General features: G+C 45.5%; 1 protein-coding gene across 1 annotated transcript in view; it reads left to right on the forward strand.

Annotated features, from left to right (window-relative positions):
• Positions 1–26,178, forward strand: part of LOC148031965 (zinc finger (C2H2 type) family protein) — a 42,417-nt gene that overhangs the window by 15,814 nt on the left and 425 nt on the right. The window lies entirely within an intron of this gene.

The following is a 26,178-nucleotide window of genomic DNA, read 5'->3' on the forward strand; positions in this document are numbered from 1 at the left end:
CTATATCCAAATACACGAAAGTAATCAATCTTTGGCTTTGTATCATGACATGCCCATAAGGAGTGATCATCTTGAGTGCTTTTTAGTTGGAGCACAATTAAGTACATGATTTGCACACGAAGGCCCTCAAGCCAAAACTTGTGTGGCAACTCTTTGCTTTCAGTATATATTTGGTCATTTCCATGAGTGTGCGATTTTTCATGTCAGCCACTCCATTTTGTTGAGGTGTCATCCTCATAGTGGCCTGATGTGTAATGCCATACTCAAGCAACAATGTCCTAAATGCACGAGATATGTACTTTTCCCTTCGATCCTATGTAGTGGTTGTATCTTCAAACCTATTTCAGCTTCCAATTTTGCAACCAAATGTTTGAAGTGCATAAATACATTTGACTTTGCCTTTAGGCCATACATCCATGTCTAACGAGAGTAGTCATCTATAAAAGTGACAAAATACAAATAACCATTGAAAGCTCTAGTTTGCATAAAACCATATACATTGGAGTCCCATGCATGTGGAGGCGGAGTATCAATTGGAGGCAATGCATCCACCATCTAATAATGTTGAAGTGTCATTAGACTACCAAAGCTCATATGACCATATTGAGCATGCCAAAGCTCTGCATTCCACATAAGTGTACTGATTATCAGAGCATAATGAGATCTCCTCTCATAAGTATTCAACAAGAAGAGACCTTTATAGAAAGTACCTGAGGGATACTTGAAAGACAAATTGGCCTAGCAAATTTAATTATTAACTGGTGGAATTATTTTTTTGGACACTAGAAAAATTATTAAATTAATTCTCATAATTAGTATTCTAAAAATTAATTCAATAAGCTGGATAGTGCTGAAAAATGGGTTTAGAAGGCTGCCACTTGGTAAAAGTGCCCATGCAAGCTGAGAAAACGTTTTTGGGGGCTAGGTCTTAGCCATTCAATGAGTTTACAGCCTAGGAGAGAGAGAGAGAGGGAGTTGTTGGTCCATTTTCTAATTAGAGAACAGTAATTTGTTGCAGCAAGCAGCCATCTAGGGGCCTCAGTAGGTAGGGGACAATGGGGAGTCACCTTCCAGGGATTGGCAACAACATTGCTGATCAAGTGATAGCATTTTGGTTGGAGGTACCTAGCAGTAGGTGATTGCATTAAATGCAGGCTGGAGTAGGTAGTAGGCAGAATTTAGGGTTTTCTTGCAAAGAAAATCAGATTTCTCTCTCATCTTGGCTTTCTCTTATCTTCTCCTACCATTCTTAGGAGATCTTAGCATTTCTCAGCCATTTTGAGTAGATCTCAATGAAATTTGGTGAAGTAGGGGGATCTATGTTGCAAACCTGAAATTTCTATAGAAATTAGGGTTTAACAGCCACCTCAAGACCTGTGCCAACAAGATAAGACATCGTACATTGAAATCAACACCTGCAATTTGTTGTATTGTAAGGGATTTCAGATACCCAGCCATCCATTGTAAATTTGGGGCAGCATTTGGCTAGTTGGGGTCCAGTTAGAGCAAGTCCTAGGTGAAAATCAAGGGGCAAATAGCCCAATTTATTTATTGATTGTTGGATCAGCCAGGGAGATCATGGAATCTTAGCTTGTAATACATCCATTGGCAATTGAAGTTAAAAAAATACCAAAAGCAGCACTAGTTTTGGGGCCAATAGGGTGTTTACTGTCGAGCATTATTAAGATAAATTATGCATTTCAATTTATGTTTATTTGGTGATTGTTGTAATTAAGTGTTTGATTGGGGAATTACCACCCTTTCCAAGAAGAAAGGCTGGTTTCAAGGGTCCATCGGTTGGATACCATCAATTCCCTTGAATTGGTGGGCTCGAGGCACCTGATTGAAGGCCAAAAGCTTTGCTCTAGTGCTGAAATTGTATTCAACAAAACATTATAGAAAGAATGCCTTTAGATAGTGAAATGACATCAAGCAGGGATGATGTCTCTCAATTTGAAAGTTCACAAAGTGTTAGAGAAAATGCAATGCTTGATCTTGGACAAGGTACGTAGCATGGACAACAAGCTAATTATGTCGTTTTAGACCAAAATGTGGGTCCTTCTAGGCCGTAAGAAGTTGATAATCAGCAACAAGAGGAAGAGTAATTTGATGACCAGTTTAAAGATCAGGTAAGGACAATACCTGAAATGTTTATGTAATTGGCAAATGATCCTCAATTCATGCACTTTTTAAAGCCTTTAAAGGAGGGCAGCAAATGCAAGAAGAGAAAATCATCTTCAAGAACTTCAGGATAGCAAGATGCACCAAAGGAAGAGTCAATATAGCAGCATGATGTTCCAAACGTGGGTAGTGAGCATAAGCAAATTATGCTAGTGGGGCAATTGATATATATGCAAGGTCAACTTGTAAGTTGCCACGAGGATGTGAAATTTTGAGATGCTTTAATCTTGTTGATAATATTTGATTAAGGTATTAATCAAATGTGCAAGGTTGTTTAGCATGTGATACACATGGCAGTTATTTCATGGTAACATGCCAAGGACTGTGAGGATGCAATGGGTGTCAAAGGGAAAAGGTGTGATAAGTTATGCGAGGTGGGGTTTGGGATCAATTGGTATTAGTTTTGACCCTAGGACAATTATTTGGCCAATAAATGGTGGTGGTGATATTAGAAAGTAGCATTATGGATAGACAATAAGTGGTGGTGGTGACCACTCTAGGTTGCAAATGGCCTAGCCAATTTAATTATGGATAGACACATTTAATTTTGGGCAGGATTAGAAGGGCTGAAATTAAATTTTAGGATTATTTAATTCTGAAAACAAATTAAATGGTTGGATAATGCTGAAAAAAGGATGTGTAGCACTTGGCAAACTGCCCATGCAAATTGAGAAAACGTCTTTGGGGGGACTAGGTCTCAGCCATTCAGTGAATTACAGCTTTGGAGAGGGAGAGATAGAGCGTTGCTGGTCCATTTTTTGATAGAGAACAACGAGGCTCTTAGCTAAGAAATTATAACAATATGTCTTCATACAGTGAGATGGAATCAAGTAGTGATGATGTCTCTCAGTATGAACATTCACATGGGAATGAAGGAAATGCAATGCTTGTTCTTGGAGGCAGCAAGCTGAAAATGTTGCTGTTGGGTAAGATGCAGGGCCTTCAGAGAATAAGGAGGCTGATGACCAGCAAAGTGAAGAGGAATTCAATGGCTAGTTTAAGAATCAACAGTAGCAATTCTCTGTGCTGAATTGGCAAAGGATCCTCAGTTTACCCGATTTTTGAATTCTCCGAAGAAGGACAGCAAGGGCAAGAAGAAGAAGACATTTTCTACACCTTTGAGACAACAAGGTGCATTGAAGTTAATACCAAAGCCTTCATTTGAAGCTCCCAAAGATGCAAATGAAATAAAACAATTGGTACCTACGAGGCAAGGAATGCAAATGCAAGGCTATCATGGAAGTTCCAATCCAATGGATTTTGGACAGCCAGGCATGCATGCTATGATGGGGCAGCCAAGATACTTTGGTGGAAGCACGATTTTCCATGCTATGATTGGACATAGACCGCATATGGGAATGTATGGCACAAATCGCTATGGTATGCAGCACGCAATGCATGGTGTACAAGGCCCAATGTATTTGGGTATGGTTGGAAATGTGCAAAACCCTATGTATGGCAACATTGGTTTGATGCTTGGGGCACAAAGTGGCATGTTTGGTAGTGCATTTGCAACCCTGAATGCTGATGGGGCTCAAAGAATGAGTGCTGGTCATGTAAATGCTTCATTTGGTATTGGTTTTCATGTAAATTCAGCAAATGTATCCTTTCGGTGTATGTCAACCTGACACCCAAAAGGGCAGCAAAAGACTTTGGCGAGGGTGGAAAAGTAGTGAAGTTTAAGTCCTTCAGCAGTGTACAAGATAGGCTGAAAGCTTTGACTTTCATTTAGCAGTTTGATGCATCCTACTCAGGGGGAAACTTCACCGAGTCCTCCAAGATTTGAAAGGCAGCCACTGTCTTGAAAGGGAATGCATTGTAGTGGTGGTCCACTCTTTTGATGCAAGGTAGAGCACAATGTGGATACAATTCAAGCAAATATTTGCATCGAATTGGTTGACAAGGACCTTTGAGGTGGACATCATGACAACTTGGAATAAGGTGGATGCTTAAGGAATGGAAGAATTTGGAGCAATATAATAAAGTTTTGGGATGCATTACTGCCTATTACTTCTTATCACCCCGTACCCTTTCATGAGCAAGTGGAAAAATATATTTGTGGGCTGCTTAAAGGAATCATGGTTTTTTACATTAAATCCATTGTGTCTAGCATGTCTCAGCTCATAGAGATTGTTGCTATGGCCGATGCTTTGTTGTGTATGAAGGATTTGGGTTTCCTAGAGAATGGGGAGAAGCTGAATAAAAAGTTGTTTAAGATTGAGAAAAGGGGAAGATCTGAAATTTAGCATGTAAAGAGGCCAAAACAGCAAAGAAAGGGCTCGAAAATGTTGGCACAATGTAGGGAATTGATGGTTGCAAGTAAATGTTTTATTTGTGAATAGGAGGGTCACATTGCAAGGGACTGTCCCAATAGGCAGCAAGCTAGAAAATTAGAAAACGAGGGAGATTCTAAAGAAAAGAAGCCCAAAACATCAGTAGGATTGGTTTTCGATGTTATGATTAGCGCAATGATGATACTAGTGAGTTGTGTAGAGCATGGGGCAAAATTAGGGATCAACATGTATCGATTTTCTTTGATAATGGTGCATGAGCCAACTTCATCTTTATTGACAACATAGCAGTTTGTCTAGACATCAGAGAGGATGAGATGGGACCTATGGGGGAAGTTGGAATGGCATGTAAAGGCCATGTAGAGCTTGTCACACCACTCACTGGAAAGCTTCGGTTGCATATACAGGGATATGTGGACAACAAAGAGTTCTCCATTACTCCACTTGAGGGTTGTGATGTATTGCTTGGTATGTCATGTTGTCACTGTATGCATTCAATGATTGATTCTCTTTTGTACAAAAAAGATCACTATTCAACATAAAGGAAGGCACTCACACTTGATATAAAGTTGAAATGTGAATTTGTCATTGTTGTATCTGCAGTTGCCATTTCTAAAGTAATGAAAAATCATCTTTCAGCTTACTTGGATTTTACTAAGAATAAAGATGATAGTGAGAATGTTGGAAACATGTCTAAGTTAGGGAAGGATCGCATGTCATTTCTGAAAATGTGTACTGATAGCTTCTCTTAGTCACTTCCAAGGCAACTACCATCTGAAAGGCTAGAAGATCATGGCATAGATCTTATCCTTGGAATTAGCTCACCTAATAAGCCACCCTACAGAGTCAGTGTAGCCCAACAAGAGGAGATTATGAGTTAGGTGAATGAGTTGTTAGAAAAAGGGCTGATTTAGCCCAGCTCACCTCCTTTTTGTTCTTTGGAGCTTTTGATGTAGGAAAAGGATGGTTCATGGCATATATGCATTGATTCTTGTGCTCTGAATAGGATCATGATAAAGAATCGCTTTAAGATTCGTTGGATCGATGATATTATGGATAGATTGTAGGGGGTAGCCATATTCAACCGTATAGATTTGAAAAGTGGGTATTATCAGATATACATTAGGTCGAAGGATGTGCCTAAGACCGCTTTCAGAATATCTTTTGGGCTATATGAGTTTTTTGTCATGCCTTTTGGGCTTACGAATACTCTGTCACTTTCAATCAGATGATGGATGGCATTTTCAAGCCATATAAAAGATTTGCGGGCACTTTCTTTGATGACATAATTGTCTATTCAAAGAACAAGGCAGAGCATAGAAGATACTTAGACATTGTGCTCAATGAATTGCATGGGCATAGGCTGGTTATCAATGACAAGAAAAGTGAATTCTTTTTGTATGAAATCCACTTTTTGGGGCATATTGTATCGCTTGATGATATTCGCATGGACCTTGCAAAGTTTGAGGGAATATGATCATGTCTATCTTTGAGAAATGCACATGAGATCCGCTGTTGCTTGGGTTTATGTTCTTACTACAGGAAATCTGTATGCAGGTTTGCTGAAATTGCATCTCCATTGCATGCTTTGCAAAAGAAGGATGTGCCATTTAGATGGATAGCAACGAAAATTTTAGCATTTGAAAAGTTGAAGGAAAAGATGACTTCAGATCTTATGCTTATATTGCCCAATCTAAAGAGGTCATTCGTAGTTTAGTGTAATGCATGTGATAACAACATTGGGGCCGTTCTTATGTAGAATGGCCGAGTTGTGGCTTATCAGAGCCGAATTCTCCACGGTGCAGAAAAGAATTTGCAGGTTAATGAGAAATTGCTCTTGGTTGTAATTCATGCACTATCTACATGGAAACATTATTTGTTGAGAGATTGATTTTATAGTGTAGACAGATCATTAGACTTTGAGGTACTTTTTGACACAGACAAAGTTGTCAGAGAAACATGTGAGATGGGTAAAATTTCTCTGTATGTTTCATTTTCAAATTGTAGATATTGATGATAAAAAGAATGATGGTTGATGCATTATCACGTAAGCTATAAATTTCAGCTGTCACCATGATCTATTACGTTGAGTTTGATGCCATGAAAGAGTAATATGTTGCTAATTCAAACTTTGATATTGTTTATGATTTGCTTTGCAATGGCCAGAAGCATGAGCACTTTGTGCTAAGAGATGGCTTTTTGATGATGCATGGATGATTGTGTGTCATAAAGTAGTTAAGGCCTAGAGTTATCACTGAAAGTCATGCGTCTCCGTATGTAGAACACAGAGGTATTGATGCCACAGCCAAGGCAGTGGACCATTTCTTTTATTGGCCAGTTTTGAGGCATAATGTAGAATAGTTTGTTAAGACATGCATCGTATGCCAGAAGGTAAAGCATGATAGACAAAAGATGTCGGGTTTGTTGCAACCCTTGCCTATTCTAGATAGGCCTTGGCAGAGCATTGCAATGAACTTTATTTTTGAGCTTCCTAGAACACCTACAGAGAATGATGGGATATGGACTATCATTTATAGATTTAGCAAACAAGCCCATTTTAGTCGAGTGAGAAAGAAAATAAAGGTTGATCATATGGCATGATTATTTTTGCAACACATCTTTAAGTATCATGGTATGCTAGAGTCGATCATTAGTGATCGAGACTCCCAGATGACTAGTCTATTTTGGAAGGCGTTATTTGAGCTTGCGTTTTTAGTCTTTCTCTCTCTTGCAAGCTATCTTGTCAACGTTTTTAGTCTTTCTCTCACCTGCTGCCTGCGTTTTTAGTATTTCTCTCTCCTCACCTGCGTTTTTTTACTGGTTGTAGTCTCTTACTGTTGATCACATCCTCCTCCCGCTGGCAGCTCACTTTCGGCCCTTTCACTACCCTCCCACCCCTTGAGGCGGACATTGTGGTTCGTGCTTCACACTGCCCTCATACCCCTTGAGGCGGACATTGTGGTTCGTGGTTCATGGTGGCTGATCTCTTCCTTCTTTAGCAAGGCACACTGGTATCCATAGCTTCTTTACCAACAGATGACGAGACTACTGGGTGCTCCTACTGTGGCATCACCAGACACACCACCGATGCTTGCCAACTTCGACCTTTGCTTCCCAACCCCTGGAGTATATGTGTCTTCCACCAAGCACTCCTTGTGCCACCTCTCCTTTATGGGCCATAGAGATTGTTCTGCGTCGGCTATCAGAGTACTATGCTCAAGGCAATAAGACGCATCCGATACGCACCAAGTCCTTTCGAGCACATGGAGGATCAATTGGCTCTATGATCTCCTGGAGATCGTCGCAATGCTAGCGGCAGTCTTCTCCCATTTATTTTCAGGTACTGTGGCTTCCACGACCTACGGATCTGCAGTCTGCTCAATCGAGGGATAGTGATTGTTTGATGCCATCTCCTCGTCAGTCTGCTCCTTCGAGAGATAGTGGCTACTCGACTCCTTTCTCTTCTTCGGCTACCCAGTCTGCTCCACTAAGAGACAGCGACTGTTGCCCACCTCTTCCTGATTCTGAGCCCCACCCTTCCCACCCTTGACTACTCAGGTTCGAGAGGCTATCTCTGGGAGCTCTTCGGCACCCCAGATACCTTCTTCGGCACGACCGGCGGCACTTCCTTCGTCATCAGACATTTCGGAGACCGTGATCCATGAGTTTTTGGATTCCCTATCTACTTTAGAGGGGGATTCAGAGAGGGATGTTATTTCTTTGCCCTCAAAGGGGGCATCTACTTCTTCGACTTGAGCGGGGGCCCCTCCACCTTCCACCTTAGAGGGGGAATCTACTCTCCATGAAGTTCTTCACCCATCCTCTACTTTCTTGGGGCGGCTGTCTTCGACCAGTCATCTCTTCTACTGCTACCCAGGATCTTCAGGTACCACCTAGATTGGGATCTCGGAGGTTCAGCCGCGACTTGGTGATGAGGCCTTCGTATTCCTTCCAGCATGGATGCACGGAGCTAGTGGCTTCTCTCATGAGGTTGAATTTCGGGTTCTCCAGTTCACTCTGTCTACTGTTCTTTACTGCAGGTTTCCTTTCCGGTGGAAATCTTGGATCTTAGGGATCCTCTACCTCCTATGCATTGCATGATTTCATCATCTTTGTACTAGGGCGTTTGGGCCAGCGAACAATTTTCCCACGAGGGACACTGTCCAAGTGACACCTGTTAAATGCGCATTCTTCAGCATGTAGCATTGCATCTCCACCTCACTCTTCTCTTGTTTCCCTTTTTAGGCCTGAGAGGGGGTGTTGAGAAATCCTTCACCCTTCACCCGCAGTTTGCGTTTTTTGCGTTTCTGCGTTTTGCGTTTAGGGTTTGTAGCCCCAAAAAGGGGCGCCATCCTAGACTGACTATGCCTATTTATAGGCCACTCTCTCATTCATTCCTCACGGCGGTTGATTCATTCAGTCCGTCACCTCTTCTTTCCAGCCTCTCCACTACCCTCAACGATACCCTTGTTCCCTTGTATGGCATTCACTCCATGATTCGGAACTTCATTATTCCATTCATCAGAGTTTCTTCTCTCTTCTCTTCTCTTCTCCATGTTTGCCGAGTTCACTTCGTGTTCTTCCCCGCCAACCCTACTATTTCGCTGGTATGTCATCTTTTGACAGGGCCGCCTGCCTCCATCTTGAAAAACAGGTCCTGGCCGCCCCAAGTGTGCATGAAATGAGAACGGATCTCCTGACGAGCTCGAGACTCATCTTGTACTTGGTCCCAACGGCCGTGAAGGGAGTGGATGATGGAGATCTAGAGCTCTGCCAGAGTCGCTTGTACTGAAAGTCTCTCCTTGCCAAAAACCTCTTGAGACCGCGCCGTCCAGTAAGACTCCCTACAATCTCCTATACTTTAGAGTCGTTTGCTATGTGCTCCAATGCTTGGCGGATGGGTAGGGCCTCCAAGTCGACCACAGTGCATGACCCAGCCTCAATAAAGAATGTCGTGTCGTGCATCCCAGCCTCATACAAAAGGTGATGGCGCTGGCTGATTGTCTGCCAGCAAAAAGCTCCCCATGAGTTACATCTAAGGCAGGGTGCTATACGACGGAGAATGCGGCATGCTCTCCTTCACATGCCAATACTTGCTGCACGACGGCGCCCAGTCCATGTTCTCTTGCATTAGTACGTGTTTGCCAATCCTGGTTGTGCACTCTAGGAACCTCGGTGGCTTCTTGACGACCGTAGTGGCCGGCCATAGCCACTCTCTCGGGTCCCACTCTAGCTCATCAAGTGGCTTGCCCTGCCATATCCTGAGGTGCCACTCCCAGAGCTCCTCCCAGGACACATAAGGGTCCAGCCGCCATGTCTTTTCTTGGAAGCTGCTATGTCTTTTCCTGGAGGCCAACCACCCGATTCCTCCTCCACGAAAGGGCAACTATCCCCTCATCCTGCTGCCCCCTGTCGAGGACCAGACGCCCCCCCTCCTGCACGGTGAAGAAAGTCCCATGTGGAGAGCCGTCCACTCTACCTGCCACTTGTAGGGGGATACCCATTGGTGAAAATCTAGTTGTCCATACCTCATCGGGCTCTATCGGCTCTCGTCTTAGGGGGTCAAACCACTCCTAAGGTATTGCTACGTTACTTTTCCTTCTTCTCAACTCAACTCCTCTCTGGCAACCTGATACCTGTTGCAACACCTCTTAGTCCACCATTTTGTACACCTTCCGCCACGTCCTGATGGTACGAGCTAGGTCGGCTTTCTAGCTAGCCCATTGGATGTGGGGGCGCTTGCCGATCTGTACCCCATTCCGATCTTTGTCATGGGGGTATCAAATCACTGGTTGGCAGTCAATCTCCTCTGGGCAGCCTGGGGGGCTTTGCATTAGGGCCTTATGGAGACCTTGCCACACACGAAGTATGCTGCATAGGAAGGAGGATCTGGGGGGCGTGATATGGGCCGTCGTGAAGATCCATCTCAAGGACGGCCTCTAATCATTGCCAAGCCTCGGTCTACACTCTTGTAGACCCTCCTGCAGCAGGACCATCCAAGTCTGCCCTCCTGGTGCAAGACCGCGGACTACTAGCTTGCCCAAAAGGGCTATGCTTTGATACTCTGGGTCCATGATCCCAATCCCTCCCTCTAACCGATGTCGGATGATGGTTGCCCACACCACCTTGGCCCTAGAGTCCTTGGAACCGTCTGACCCGGTCTAGAGGTAATTCCGCACTAACAAGCCGTCGCTAGGAGGATCTGATTGACCACCAGTGCTCGGCCTGCTAGGGAAAGGCGAGTAATACTCCAGTAGGTCAGCTTCCTCCGAATAGAGTCGAGGACTAGAAGAAATTGTTGTGTTGGAATGATGTTGAGTCCCACATGGAACCCTAGGTAGCGGACAATCTGTCCTTTGCATACCCATCTAAATCCCAAGTGGACGTCCCACTCCGTGCTAGAGTCCGGGTCTGTAAGGAAACCAACCGACTTTCGCCAGTTGATTTTGGCTCCCATTGTAGTGCAAAACAACTCAAGAGCTAGTCTCACTCTCTCCAGCATTAGCTCATCGTCCTCTGTGTAGAGTACTGTATCATTTGCATACTCCGAGTCTAACAGCTCCATCTTCTCTCTCATCGGAAGTCGGAGGCCGTGTAACCCGCTCACACGTGACCTGAGAAAGTGAGACATCGTCTCTGTAAAGAGGAGGAACAGATCCGGGGCCAGAGGGCAGCCAGACCGATCTCTCCAGCCAAAACTCCTCCCCTCGCTTGCCACCTATAACAACCCTGCTGGAAGCCGATCTGTAAAGTGCGGAGACTCCACGGATCCATGTCTCGGGGAAGCCCAACCTCACCATGGTGCCCTCTAAGAAGTGCTAGTCCACCCTGTCATAGGCTTTCTCGAAGTCCAGGAGTAGTACCACCAGTCCCTGACCACTGTGCTGGTGCCCTCTAAGAAGTCCTTGTCCACCCTATTATAGTCTTTCTCGAAGTCTAGGAGTAGTACCGCCAGTCCCTGACCACTGTGCTGGGCCCACTCTGTCGTCTCAAAGAAGGTGAAGACATTGTCTAGGATGCTCCTATCTTGGACAAAGGCTGTCTATGTGTCATGAATGATGCCTGGAAGCACAGGGCGGAGTCGCCTACCAATCATCTTTGCCAGTGCCTTATAGACCACTGACAACAGGGTAATCGGTCTCCACTTGGATAGCTCCAAATGGTCTACCCCTTTGGGAAGGAGATTGATAAGACCTGTCAATAGACTCCTTGGCATCCGTCTTGAGCTGAAAATCTCTTGCAAGGCGAGCAATAAGGGGTCCTTTACCACCTCCCAGTAGGTAGTGAAGAAGGCCTTAGAGAGGCCGTTCTCTCCCGGGCATTTTTGCTCGTCCTGTGTATGGAAAACCTCCTTTAGTTCCTTCTCTGTGAAGGGGGCTAGGAGGGAGCATCCCATCTCCTCTGCAACGAGGGACGGGATGTGATCCCAGACTTGCTGTCTGCATCACTGTCCTCTGGATGAGGCTGTCTCCTGTTGGAAAATACGTTTGTAGTAGTCGGTGGCAATCTCCATCACCTCGTCTGGGCTAGAGTGAATCCTCCCATATTGATCCCGAAGGCTGCGTATCTGCTCTCCTGAGGTGCGAGGTTGATGCGCTTGGAAAAACTCCTTGCACATCCTGTCCCACTCCTTCCGCGCCAAGAAGGTTGTTGAGGTGCGAAATGAGAACTCCAAGTGCTTGTCCTCTAGGCCGGCGATGGCTGCTCGTGCACGCATCTCCTGTGCGTGGAGGATGGGATCCCTTGGTGTCTCTTGTAGTAATCTCTGCGTGGCTGCTAGGTCTCGCCGGAGTGCCCTCTCCTTCTCCCAGCTCTGCTGTCAAGCCTGTAGGGCTGCCTCTTGGGAGATACTGCCCGACTTGGCTAGGACCTTTGCAACCTCCTTTGCGATCCGGTCCCTGCTGCTCCACTCTCTAGTCCAAATCTGCTCAATCTGACTCTTCACCGCCTCCCTCCTATAGATTGAGTCAAGGATCCGACACGATCGTGTGTCTAGGATAGATGCTGGGGGGTCAAGTGTTAGGAGAACCAAAAAATGATTGGACAGAGTGGTGCCAGCCAACTACCCTACCTGGCCTCCGCGAGAGCATCCCCACTATTCCATATAGAACATGTTCAGCCGCTCTAGTAGGACTCCTCCTAGCCGCCTGTATTCCCAAGAGAAATCCATTGACCTTTCCCTCTTGTGGAAAGCTGGGTCTCTCCAAGCATCGCGTGCTTCTACTGCCAGTAGAAAGACCTCCCATGCCTCCTGCTCCTCGCGAGCCATGCCTTAGTAGTTTCTGCCTCTGCCCTGCTGGTCCTCTAAGGCTTCCAGGTTATGGAAGTCTCCCCCAACAATCCAAGAGTCCACCTTTGGGAGTCTTGTTGCGATCTCCACCTAGAACCTGCTGCGTGTCCTAAACTTAGTAGGGGCATAGACATTGAGGACTCCAAGGCAAGACTCCCCAATGTCCAATCTGATCCAGAGAACTCTTCCTGCCACAATCGTCTTGTGTGGTCCCGTACATAGGTGGTGAGGCTCGGGCCAATAGAGGCGCATATGCCTCCACTTCTGTCGTGGGCATCGATGGCGTGCTCCTAGTAAGTGTGTGAACTACTTGGGAGTACCTTCCCTACCTGTTGGGCGTGGGCGGGAGTGAGCTTGTGCTCCTGTAAAAGTAAGATGTCAATCTGTCCGGCAAGGGCAGGTTGTAGCTTCTGCTAAACAATCAACTTCCTGGAACCACATGCTTCACTGTAGTGGAGATTGTTCACATTCCAGGATGCAAGATATAAACTCATGGGGAAACCTGTGACTGACCGAACAAACATCTATTCGGTGTGGAAGCTGCTGACGAAGAAGAGGAGCTATGGGGTATGTGGATACGCTTTGTTGTAGGCTTGGACGGTGAACTCCATTCCCCCATGGTGGCCCTAGGGTGCGGACCATGGGGGTGATGGATGCACCTGGTGGTACCACCAGGGCATCTATCAGCTATGCTGAAAGGCGGGACTTTGAACACTGATAGAACCAGGCCGCTTGTGCTAGGGGCCACTCGATCACATCCGTCGGAGCTCTCCACTGTGAAGGGGCTTGAAAGATAATGCTCAAATGTGGGACCTTGGCCCCAGTCCACCAGTTAATGTCCATCATGCATCCTGGCCACTGTTGGGAAAAAAGTGTCTGTCCTCCTCCCATCCACTGGGAGATGTGGTTTGCCACCTGACTCTTCACCTCTTCCTCTATTTGTGTTATTGTCTAGTCTCCTGTATGAGCGGGTTGAAGGAAGAAAACGTCGAGAGCCTCCTCTATTAAAGTTAATATATTGAAAACCATCCGGTTCATGCACACCAAAAGGAGAAACAAGAGGAGGTTTTGGCTTATACGACTCAAAAGGATTATGCGAACTTGACATAAAGCATGCTGGCTGAGATAAAAGAGATGGATTGCGAGATGCGCCAAATGTCATAGTCTCTCTAAGATCAGAGAGATGGCTAGTCACCAATCGGTCTAGACAGAGTAGTAGCACTTGTTGGAGTGTAAACCAAACTATATGTGATGTGCAAGTACTCCTCAAACTCTTCATTTGTAAGATGACCAAAACAAGGCGAAGAAGATGGTAAAGGTGAAGGTGTGTCTACTGCCTTCTCCAGAGGATAAAGCCTTCTCAGAGTCTCCAATGATGCAAAAGCTTGATAGGGCATCATAGGATTAGAAGAGGAAGGTGTGTGAGATATTATGAATGAGAATCAAGTTGCGTGTGAGTCTCACACAAAGACTAGCCTCCACAATTACCGTAGGATGCTCTTTAGAGGAGCACCGACTCTGATACCATGTGAAGATATGCTAGGGTGTCACGGGGGCATGAATTTTGAGATGCTCTAATCTTGCTGATAACATTTGATTAAGATATTAATCAAATGTGCAAGGTTGTTTAACACATGTGATGCACATGATAATTATTTCATGGTAACAGGCCAAGGACCCTGATGATGTAGTGGGTGTCAAAGGAAAAAGTTGTAAATATCTGAAATTAGGGTTTTGATAGTCACCTCGGGATAGTGCTCAGAATTGAGAGTCTAGGATTTGAATTCCAAAAACTAAAACTGAGAAATTTTAGGGAGATTCAAGAGGCCAGTCAACCAATATCAGAATTGGGGCTTAATTTGTCTTTCAAGGAGCAGGGTGAAGGTCAATCCTCGAGTAAACCAAGGGACAAATTGGTTTGGAGGCTTGCAAGTCAGTTTTGACAGCCAGAGGCACTTGGATTAGTGGAGGAGATAAGAGGATCTCAATTGTACTCCTTCCATTTGCAACATAAGATATAGAAATACTATAAGGGGCACCAATTTTGGGGTCAACAAGGAGTCCAATGTCTAAGATTTGAGTGGTAATATTTGCATTTTCAGTTCATGTGAATTTTATGCTTGCTGTAATTAGTGTTAAATCAGGTTATTTACCACCCTATCGGAGAAGAAAGGCTGGTTTCATAGGGTTTGCATTGAGGAAACACAGCATGTAGGACTAAGATTGAAATGCAAAGATTCAGACAGAGACAAGCAAAACCCAAACCATAAATGCAAAATGCAAAATGCAGAAACTTTGAAGTGAATGAATGTTGTGTCCCACTTTTAAGCACCCAAACCTCACACCTATATGTTTGAGGTCTCTCTCTTCACTTCTTTAAAGCTATATTGCTGAAATTTCAGCCACATGCTTTGTATACTCCTATCTAGTATTCAACAAGAAGCACTTTCTACTGAGCTTGATTATACAAAACGAAAAAGAAGGAAATCGGCTTTTTGCTTGGTGTATGCAAAAATTAGGGTTTCAAACCCTAATTTTCGGATTCGCAGCAAATCGGCCCTATTGTATATGGTTTAGAATCTTCGTCCCTATGGTTTTTTTCATTAAAGTCCTATAAGAGAGGGGGGCCGGCGGGTTGGGGTGTTTCCCTCTCATTGTGGAGTCTCTTTTTTTTTGTGAAATCGTGGTGTGTCCCTCTCCTCTCCCCCCCCCCTCTGTGATGAACCTGCACTTGTTACGCACTCAACACGGCACAAAAAGGTAACACGATATATGAGCTCAAGGTATACTCTTGTATTATTCAATCCAAAAAGCGGGACAACATAGACACATCCCAGGACTACACCCTCATGATGCTGCACATAAGAGGGTTTACCACTAGGTATAGGGAATCACATGTAGTGTGGAAACAAGGCAGGGCTTTGAGTCACTACTACTCTCTATATAGGTGCATTTGGTAGCAACGGCATGGTATAGCTACAAAGCCCTTACACTCACCCCCGCTTACTGGATTGCTGTCCTCAGCAATCTAAGGTAGCGTTTGTTATTGACTCATCCGGGGTCTTAGCACAACTTTTCCTATCAAGCTGGTCAGTGTCTGCCGGTCTATGGGACCGCGGGGTCTTAACACAGTCTATACTATCAGATTGGCCAGTGTCTGCCGCACTAGGACTTGGGGGTCTTAACACAGCCTTTTATAGCAAGCTGGTCAGTGTCTGCCCATCTAGACTGGATTATTGGGGCTTTGTTTTTGGAGTTATTGATAATTATCACCATGCGGGTCCACCCTCGACTCAATTACATTTGAGGAGTGGAGGCACGTTGGGGTCTATGATTGAGAACCGCTTTGTTTGGTTTTTGGAGAGGCTCAAGGGTCGTTGGAAGGAATAGGGGGTTTCTCCTCGAGCCAAAGGGCGAAGGCATCTTTACCGCGTTCGCGAGCCTCCGCTTTTGAGATCCAGGTGCCCTCCTTGAGTGGACACCCGCGCCACTTCGTGAGGTATTCGGGGAAGCCTCTTTGTTCCCGGCATCGGAGGAATGCTTCTACTTCGAAGGGACCGTTGGAATGGAGCATTGGTACACGCCGTCCTCATTGGTTGTCTGGATAGAACCTGCGCAAAAGACGAGCATGAAACACATTATGAACACAAACATTGTTTGGTAGGTCCAGTTTGTGTGAGAGTGCGCAACGGAAGAGGAAATACGAACACGGAGGGAGAGAGAGAGAGAAAGCAGAAAATAAGGAAGAGAAATCTGCACTGACTGAAATGAATGCTGAATACACTGAAATGGACTGATCAGTCCCTGCACGCAGCCCACAGCGTCAGTGAGGGCACCAGATCAAGCTGATGACGATGGCAGCACCACCAGGGGGAGAAGGAGTGTCGGAATCTGCAAGAAGACAACTGACCAAGTGGGGAGGGGGGCTGCCAATATATAGGCAACGGACAAACCCTAACCCTAACCCTAAAATGGGCGCAAACCCTAAAAGTGCCCTAAAATGGGCGCCCCACAACAGTGACCAAAAAGGTGGCCGGGCAGCCAGTGGCTGCCCACTAAAAGAGGCCAAAAAGAAATACACAACCTAAGACAGCCAGTCAAGAGTGACTAGCCTCCCCCATCATAACACATGACAGACATGTCAGAGCTCCTAATGTCCTCGTCTGACTCAGACTGAGGCTCACAGGCAGGAGATGACAAGGCATGACAAACATGACTGCTAACACCCCCTCCCAAATCCTGGAGGTGGCTGAAGGCCGAAGAGGAAATAGATCTTGGGGTGGCAAGAGGAATGCCAATGTCGATCAAGTCCGTCGAAGTAGACTGCCGCTGAAGGAGCTCCTCACGATCCTGGAAAGCCCCCTCGAAAACACTAGGGGCCAGGGAATCCACAGCCGCATCAGCGAGATCGTCCCCCTCTGAAAGGGATGGGGGGTACGAGGGAACCACCGGAGGAGAAGGTGGGGGATGGGAAGGAACCTGTGGAATAGAAGGTGCACAAGCGGGAACGGGTGTAGCAATAGACTGCCTCGGAGGACCCTGCATCAAAGAAGGGGAATGGAGCCTGTAAAGCCCGCGCTCCTGCCAACCTGTAGATAAGACGGCTCCTGTAAGAGAATCCTCAATAACAACGGCATGCTCGGTGAAGATCACTTGTGTGCCAAGCCTCGTAAGGCCATAAACTGAGAGGAGGGGAAGGCCCAAGTCCGGAACATGTAGGGCCTGTGAAAGGAAGCTCGTAGGTCGGTCTGTAAACAAAGGCAATGTGCCAACACCACTAATAGGCACCGATAAAATGTCACCAACAGTGACTGAACCCTCTGATGGACGGAGATCCTGTAACAAATCACCTCGGGGAGTCATATGACTCGAAGCACCACTGTCCACTAACCAAGGCTGCGCAGAAGACACTACAGCCATAGAAGAAGGATCCTCCTCCAAAGCATGGATATGAAGGAACACTGACTCATGGGTAATAGCTGGTGTAGAGGTAGAAGAAGGCTCCGATATAGATCCATCCTTCGCTCCCGGACGAAGGTGAGGGTACTTCTTCCAGCATTTCTCCTCGGGATGTGTCCCTTTCCCACAGTGTGGGCACTTCGGTCTCTCTGAATCTGAGTCAAAGCCTGAAGAACTGTCCTTTTTCTTAGCCTTTGACTTCTTCTTCTTCTTCTGTCCTCCCGAACCTGCAACAAAGGCTCTAGTGGAGTCGGATCCACTAGCACTGACCTCTCTGAGTCGCTCGTCATGCTCCAAGACAAGCGGGGATAGCTCCTCCCATAGAAGCTTCTCACGGGTCCTCGATGTAAGTAGGCTGGTGTAGAAGACATCAAACCGAGGCGATGGCAACTGAGTCAAGAGAATCATGGCCATATCTTCAGAAGATATCGTCCGACCGAGGGATGCAAATCTGTTGATGTGGTCCTTCATGGAAGGACTATCATCAATAGCGAGCATCCGCAACTTCTTTTCAAGAGATATCCGGTGGGCAAACGTCTTCTGCTGATAGAGAGACGCTAGCTTCTGCCACACGTCCGCTGCAGTCTTCAACCTGTGAACATGAACAAGGACAGAATCCTGCAAACTCAGAAAGAGGAAAGATCGGGCTCTAGAATTGAGCCGATCCCATAAGGCTGCACGATCCATAGATGTCCCATCTGAGGGATCCACCTGAGGCCGGGGAATAGGAACAGAAACAAGCTCCCAAAGATCGAAGGAGTCCAAGAGACATTCCACCTTGCAGGACCATATAGAAAAGTTGGAGCCATCCATCCTGTCCTCTTTGGGCAGCTGAGGAAGTACGGGTACCTGTACAGGGGGTACCAAAGGCTGCATCTTCGGCCCACTGGAAGGGGATCGCCGAGATACATGAATAGAAGGGGGACGGGAACGAGGAAGAGACTCCATATGACGATCCTCGCGATAGAAATCACGCCTCCGTTCAGATGAATGTCGAGACAAAAGCTCATCATCTGAGTCATCAAAACCTGTAAACTGATGAGAAGACATCTTCCAATCTACAAACACCAAAACACAACAAGGGAAGGTTGCCGGTGTCGAAACACAAACACCAGAAGCTCCTGAGCTGGCCGCCTTGCACAGAACGCAAGGATGATGTCAAACACAAATGCTGATGATGCAATCACCACAGAAAAACAGCTGCCTGCCTGAAAACGCAGCCTGGGAAGAAGTCGCCAGCAGGAAAAGAGCCGCCGGACGATGGAACAACAGCCAGAACAGCAAGGCGCAGGCTGGAAGGGTGTCGCCCAGCTGGAGGAGGGCCGCCCAGGCTGAAAACGCAGGCAGGAAGAGGGTGGTGATGATGTGGCAGCCACTGGAAAAGGCGCCAGCAGCAAACACAAATTTGTTGACACCAAAACAGGCCGCCCTGATCAAGGAGATGGTGCAGAGGATGACGCCTCAGCTGTTGGAGACGTCTTGACCAGCAAACGCAGAGTTGTGGGTGTTCTCCCGCGTAAAACTCAGCTCCGTGTACTCTCAGTTTGGCGATGATACCATGTGAGAGTGCGCAACGGAAGAGGAAATACGAACACGGAGGGAGAGAGAGAGAGAAAGCAGAAAATAAGGAAGAGAAATCTGCACTGACTGAAATGAATGCTGAATACACTGAAATGGACTGATCAGTCCCTGCACGCAGCCCACAGCGTCAGTGAGGGCACCAGATCAGGCTGATGACGATGGCAGCACCACCAGGGGGAGAAGGAGTGTCGGAATCTGCAAGAAGACAACTGACCAAGTGGGGAGGGGGGCTGCCAATATATAGGCAACGGACAAACCCTAACCTTAACCCTAAAATGGGCGCAAACCCTAAAATGGGCGCAAACCCTAAAAGTGCCCTAAAATGGGCGCCCCACAACAGTGACCAAAAAGGTGGCCGGGCAGCCAGTGGCTGCCCACTAAAAGAGGCCAAAAAGAAATACACAACCTAAGACAGCCAGTCAAGAGTGACTAGCCTCCCCCATCATAACACATGACAGACATGTCAGAGCTCCTAATGTCCTCGTCTGACTCAGACTGAGGCTCACAGGCAGGAGATGATAAGGCATGACAAACATGACTGCTAACAGTTTGTAGGTGACTTCGTTCAGCACTTGGGTGATTCGGTAGGGTCCATAGTAGCGGTGATTGAACTTGGGAGTCATGTTCTTGGGAAGTGACATATTCTTAGAACTGACTAGGACCATGTCTCCTTTGGCGAATAGTACGACCTTTCTTTTCTTGTTGGCTTGCTCGGTCATGGTGATCTTGCTCTGCTTAGCTGCTGCATTTCAGTCTCTCCATTTCTTCAGGAACTCTTCTGTATGATCTTCCGCTTTGGCTGCTCCGGATGCTAAGGCCAGTGGTGTGATGACTTCTTTTCCTATGGCTAACTCAAAGGGGGTGTACCCCATTGCCGAGTGGATGGAATTGTTGTAGTGGAATTCCAAGACATCAAGGTACAAGGGCCAATCTTTCTAGTCCACTTGGGCATAGCTCTGGAGATAGTCTTCGATGCCTTGGTTGACTCGTTCTGTCTGTCCATCTGTCTCCGGGTGGAAGGATGATGAGAATCTCAATTGTGTTTCCAAGGTCTTAAAGAGTTCCTTCCACATGCCGCTCATGAATCTTCCATCTCTATTTGATACTATCGCCAGTGGTAAGCCACCATGAAGTTTGAATACATGTGTGAAGAAGAGGCGTGCTACCTCCTTGGCATTTAGTGGTGGTTTGGCCGGGATGAAGTGGGCCTGCTTGGAAAAGTAGTCCACCACTGCAAAGATGATTGTGTACCCATGGGACTCGGGTAGTTCCACAATGAAATCCATGTTGATGACATCCCATGGGCGGTTGGCTACCGGTAATGGTTGTAGTAATCCTGCTGGTTTTGATCGTGGTGCTTTGACCAGTTGGCAAGTGGGGCAAGTTTTGATGTAGTTTATTACTTCTTCCTTTATATTTGGCCAAAAGAATTGCTTCCTAAGGGCCTCCAAGGTTTTGCTTTGCCCTTTGTGTCCTCTAAGTTTGCCATCACGTATCTCATGTAGGATGAGTTTCTTCAACTCCAAATTGTTGGGGATATACAATCTTTTGCCTAAAAATAGGATACCCTCCTCTACGGTGTATATTTCATGCGGGGTCTTCTCTGCTTCCACATCTCTGATTATGTTGTGTATCTCTTCGTCTTGCTCTAGGGCCTCCTTGACTAGTTCTATGAAATTGATGGTGACCACACTGACAGCTTTCAGGTCAGCTTTCTTGCTCAAGGCATCTGCTATCTTGTTAGTGGAGCCGGGCTTGTGTTTAATCTCGAGGTCAAATTTTGCTAGGAAGTCTAGCTAGCGGGCTTGCTTTGCCGATAACTTGGGTTGAGATTGGAAGTATTTGAGGGAGATATTGTCGGTGAAGACTATTATGTGCTTGTCTTGAACATAGTGCTTCCATTTTCTGAGGCAATGGATGATTGCCAACATTTCCTTCTCATGTGTACTCCACCTTGTTTCAGCATGGGTAAATTTCTTGGACTCATAAGCAATGGGGTGACATTCCTGGACTAGTATACCTCCTATGCCGTAGCCGGATGTATCTGTAGAAATTTCAAAGGGTTTGGTAAAATTCGGCACCCTTAGGACGGGAGTTTGGCTCATGCACTTCTTCATCTGCTCAAAAGCTTCTTGTTGCGCGTTCCCCTATGTAAAAGAGTGATCTTCTTTGGTGAGGTGGGAGAGGGGGGCTGTGATGAGGCTGTAATCTTTGATGAACCTTCTGCAAAAAACTGTGAAGCCGAGGAACTCCCGCACTTCTCTTACAGTTTTCAGTACAAGTCATCTTTGGACAGCTTCCACTTTCTTAGAATCCACTTTGATTCCATTTGCTCCTACAATAAAGCCTAAGAACTCAAACTCTTTCACTGCAAATTCACATTTTTCAGGCTTGGCATATAACTGATGTTGCCGTAGTTTCTCAAAAACTCGGCGTAAGTGTTTCTTGTGCTCCTCTAAGGTTTTGATATAGACTAGGAGGTCATCTATGTAGATAATGACAAAGATATCTATCTCAGGTCTAAAGACTCCATCCATGAGGCCACAAAATATGCCTGGCCCATTGCTTAGGCCGAATCCTAATACTAACCACTCAAAACTACTATATCAGGTGCGGAAGGCTGTTTTTGGGATATCTTCTTCTGCTATGTGGATTTGATGGTATCTTGATCTAAGATCAATACGGCTGAAGTACTTAGCCCCGTGCAATCTATCTAAGAGATCTTCCACTAGGGGCATTGGATATTTGTTTTTTATGGTGATTTTGTCAAGGGCCCTATAATCTACACAGAGTCTAAGTCCCCCATCCTTCTTCTTTACAAATAACACTGGGGCACCAAAGGGGGATTTATTAGAGCGAATGAACCCTTGTTCTTCTAGTTCATGTAGTTGCTTCTTCAATTCCATAAGCTCGGTGTGGTTCATGCGGTAGGGAGCTCGGGCCGGTGGATCAGATCCTGGGATCAACTCAATCTTGTGATCCACATCTCGTCTGGGTGGTAGACCCTTGGGTAGCTCTGCTGGCATTACATCTTTGAATTCTTTAAGTATTTCTGCCACTTCCGTGTTCCTGCTTTGGTGTTTGGGCTTCTTGCCATCTTCTTCTTCAATTGGTTGGATCATACATAAGTAGACCATATCTCCTTGTTTGACTGATTTTTCTACCTGCTTGGCACTGCATGTCATGACACGCGGCCTGATAACGGTCCCTTGGACTGGTGCATTTTGGGTCTGGCCTCTTGGTTGTGTTGCAGTTGGCTTCATTGTTTGGCATGACACTCTTGGCATATTCTCCTTCATTTGCACCTTGATTGGGGTCCTGCCAGGCAGTTGCATTCTTTCATAGGGTACTTTGACGCCTTCTCCTTACATATCTAGCATCATTTCATTTACACCTTTACCGAACATTGCAATGACATATTTGTCATAGAATTCCAAGCCTAGTATCACTTCAAAATCATCCATGGGGATTACTAAGAAGTTGAGTTTTGCTTTCCACTTGTCAGCTTCTACTTGGACTGCAAAGACTTGTTTCACTTCCTTGGCTTCTCCTTGGGCGAATGCTACTGTTAATCCTTCTGGGGCCTTAGATAATTTCAATCCATGTTTTGCTGCGCACTTTGGTGTCATGAAGTTGTGTGTTGCCCCTGTGCCACTTTCGCCTTCCTGTCTTTAGTTATTCGTGAATACTTCAAGTACCTATCCACCTCTACAATCCATTTCTTCAGGACCAACATGTCTCTCTCTCCTTTGTACTTGGCTGGTTGGGGCATCTTGAATTTTCCATAGTCGTCTTCTGAACTGTCACTATCTTCCTCCTCTCTACGGTAGTGCTTCTTCTCCTTCTTCTTGTCTTTTTTCTTGCTTTCTGCTTCTACTACCTTCTCCTTCTCTTTCCTTGTATCTTGCGCCCTCCTAGATGTCTCTTCTCTATCCATTCTATCCATCTCCTCTTGCATTTTGTGTCTTTCCTCCTCCTCTTGCTGTTGTTTCACCCATTCTCTATAGCCCTGCTCCATTTCTAGTTTTTTCTTCCTTTCCTCCTCCTCTTCCTTCATCTGCATGTTCCTCCATATTGACTCCAGCATGCCTGACATGCCATCTAATTGCCTTTCCAGTCCGGCCACCTTCTCCTCTTGGGCCACTCTCCATTCTTGCTCTCTACTCTTTGGTGATGTCGGCGCAGGGAAGCTGTGATGAGGTCGGCGCGGGGAAGCCGCATCTCGCCTGTGGTGGAAGTGGTCGTGCCGCGGGGAAGCAGCATCACGTCTTCAGACGGTGGGGTGTCGGGTTTGGGGTGCCACGCTGGGGGCCGACGTGGGGCGGCGCGACGGGGGTCGACACAACGTGGGTCATTACGATTTCGTTCTCTTCGGGGCACTGGATCTTCTCTCCTGCTTCTATGAGCACTCCTTCACTCCAAGTAAGAGTTGCTCTGATACCAAGTATGATGAACCTGCACTCGTTACGCACGCAACATGGCACAGAAAGGTAACATGATATATGAGCTCAAGGTATACTCTTGTATTATTCAATCCAAAAAGCGGAACAACATAGACACATCCGAGGACTACACCCTCGTGACGCCGCACATAAGAGGGTTCACCATTGGGTATAGGGAATCACACGTAGTGTGGAAACAAGGCAGGGCTTTGAGTCACTACTACTCCCTATATAGGTGCATTTGGTAGCAACGGCCCCCCAAAAGAAAAAGAAAAAACCCACCGCCACAACATCCATCCATACGCGCACATGTACACATAGAGTCTCTCTCTCTCTCTCTCTCTCTCTCTTACAAATTTCATGATGATACTTGATCAAGTTGGATAGTTCAAAGTATTGTCATTCTCATGTCCTTCCCAACGTTTACAGATATGGTTGCTTGAACTGGTATTTTGGCTGCTCAAAATGGGAAATTCTGAAACTTGTTTTTGGGAAATGCAAATTGGGGGAGGGGGAGCTCATGCTTATTTTGTACATGCTTGTGTTTTTTGCGGAATGTCTGTTTGTTTTCTTGCTCCTTTTCTCATTTCCAACTTGTCTTCTGCTGTGTTCTGCTTCATTTCTTTTCTGATTCACTTTTCCTTGGCAGATGGTTTCTGTTGTTTGCAACAGCCATGGTGAAAAATAGTGCATTAGTTGGAGTAATAGTTTGTATTTGCTGGATTGTGGTTATTGACAGTTTACTCTCGAGTATTCTGTAGTTCTGGTCAGAATTTAGAACTTAGGACAGTCATCCTAACTAGTAACCTTTTATTATTGTTTCTATTTTGGAATTTGGATTACTTCAAAATCTTGAAGTATTCTTTGCGAATTACGTTGTTTATTACTTTCAAGGCTGATGTTGTAAATTGCAATACCTTTTTTGTGTGTGTGGTCACTAAACACAATACCTGTTGTACTTTGAATGTATTACATTAATGTAGAAGTGTTGCGTGTAATGAGAATACAACACATATAAAAAAGGTACTGAGAAAAAAATGAATACAATGAATCAACATGTTGAGATAACAATATCATCAAGGAGGGATTGAGATAGGGAAGCCCCAAAGAATGTGATGACTATTTCTTGAGGTGCTGTGCATCATACACAAGTTGATCCCCCCAAACCACAATTAGCAAGGAAGCCTTCCACCGACAAGGCACCAACCAAACAATGCCAAATGGTTTATCCATATGCCACAGAGCATTGACATGCTCTTGTATCTATGGTGGAGAGAGGATGCGAAGATACACTGATTTAGTAGTTGATGTACAGTGAGGTAGAGGTCTAGGACAGGAGTGACCTGCTGCAAACTCCAATCTGACAGCCTGGAATGTTGATCCAAAGAGGAATGGGCCAACAGAGACCATAGATCCTTAATTTTATGCCAAACTGGCTGATAAGTGAGCACAGTGGATAACACATGACCCTAGTCATGAACTACATCTATATATGAATGCCTTATTTTGCAATAAAATAAACTATTCTCAGCTCACGATCAACCAACGGTTCAGCAATTTCTCTTCTCTTATGATTATTTTCTAGGTGCAAAGAGTTGTCTGCTGTGGTTGTTGAGGAGTCTGTTTAAGATGCACAAGAATCTTTTTCCAACTATTTGTCTCTTGAAGTGACCAGAACTACTTTCCAGTGAGAGACTGGCCAATTATGTAAGGCTGGTGTTGACATTCGATCACATAGAGCAACTAGCATAATAGACCAGGGCTTTTGTTGCACAAATAGTAGTAACAATATAGCTTTTCCATTAAATTTATGGTAATGCGTATTGAGAATGTTTAGACCACCATTATCTTTGGGGAACCCACTTTAGCAGCAGCCATCAACCTCAGCCCTTAGTGCAAAGAATCCTGCAACTCAGCTATAGTAAAAGGTTCTTCCATATCCAAAGCACACTGATGAGAAATAATGGGCTGAACGTGATGTAAGGTAGTTGATCTATGCCCAACCCTATCAAGATTAATCCACATGCACGGCGCGCACACATGCAAGCACTATTTTAAAGTTGTTAGTGGGGTACTGTAATGTAACAGGATGGATTGCTAATGTGGTTAGCTATGAACAAAGGAAGCTCTTCCATTCGTCACTGGTGGGTGTCAAAACCCACCAACTTATCAGCTCAAGAAATCAAATGTTTTTGAGACATGCCAATGTCACAAATGTGCTTGTGCTAGACTTTTGATGATTATGCTCTATAGAGGAAGATTCATTCACATTGGTAGGTGTCAGATACTAGTTTTATTTGTCTGTGGTATTAATGCATGAAAGTTTTCCAGATTTTATTTAGAGCTTCAACTTGTTCTTGCTTCACAGATCAACAAGTGATTTCATCCTTGTGGTGTCATTTGTACTAAATCTGGTGTGTTTTTTGTTATTTGG

This window comes from Lygodium microphyllum, chromosome 8 (assembly GCF_053477565.2).
Source record: "Lygodium microphyllum isolate KBCC chromosome 8, Lygodium_microphyllum_v1.1.10, whole genome shotgun sequence".
Taxonomy (NCBI): domain Eukaryota; kingdom Viridiplantae; phylum Streptophyta; class Polypodiopsida; order Schizaeales; family Lygodiaceae; genus Lygodium; species Lygodium microphyllum.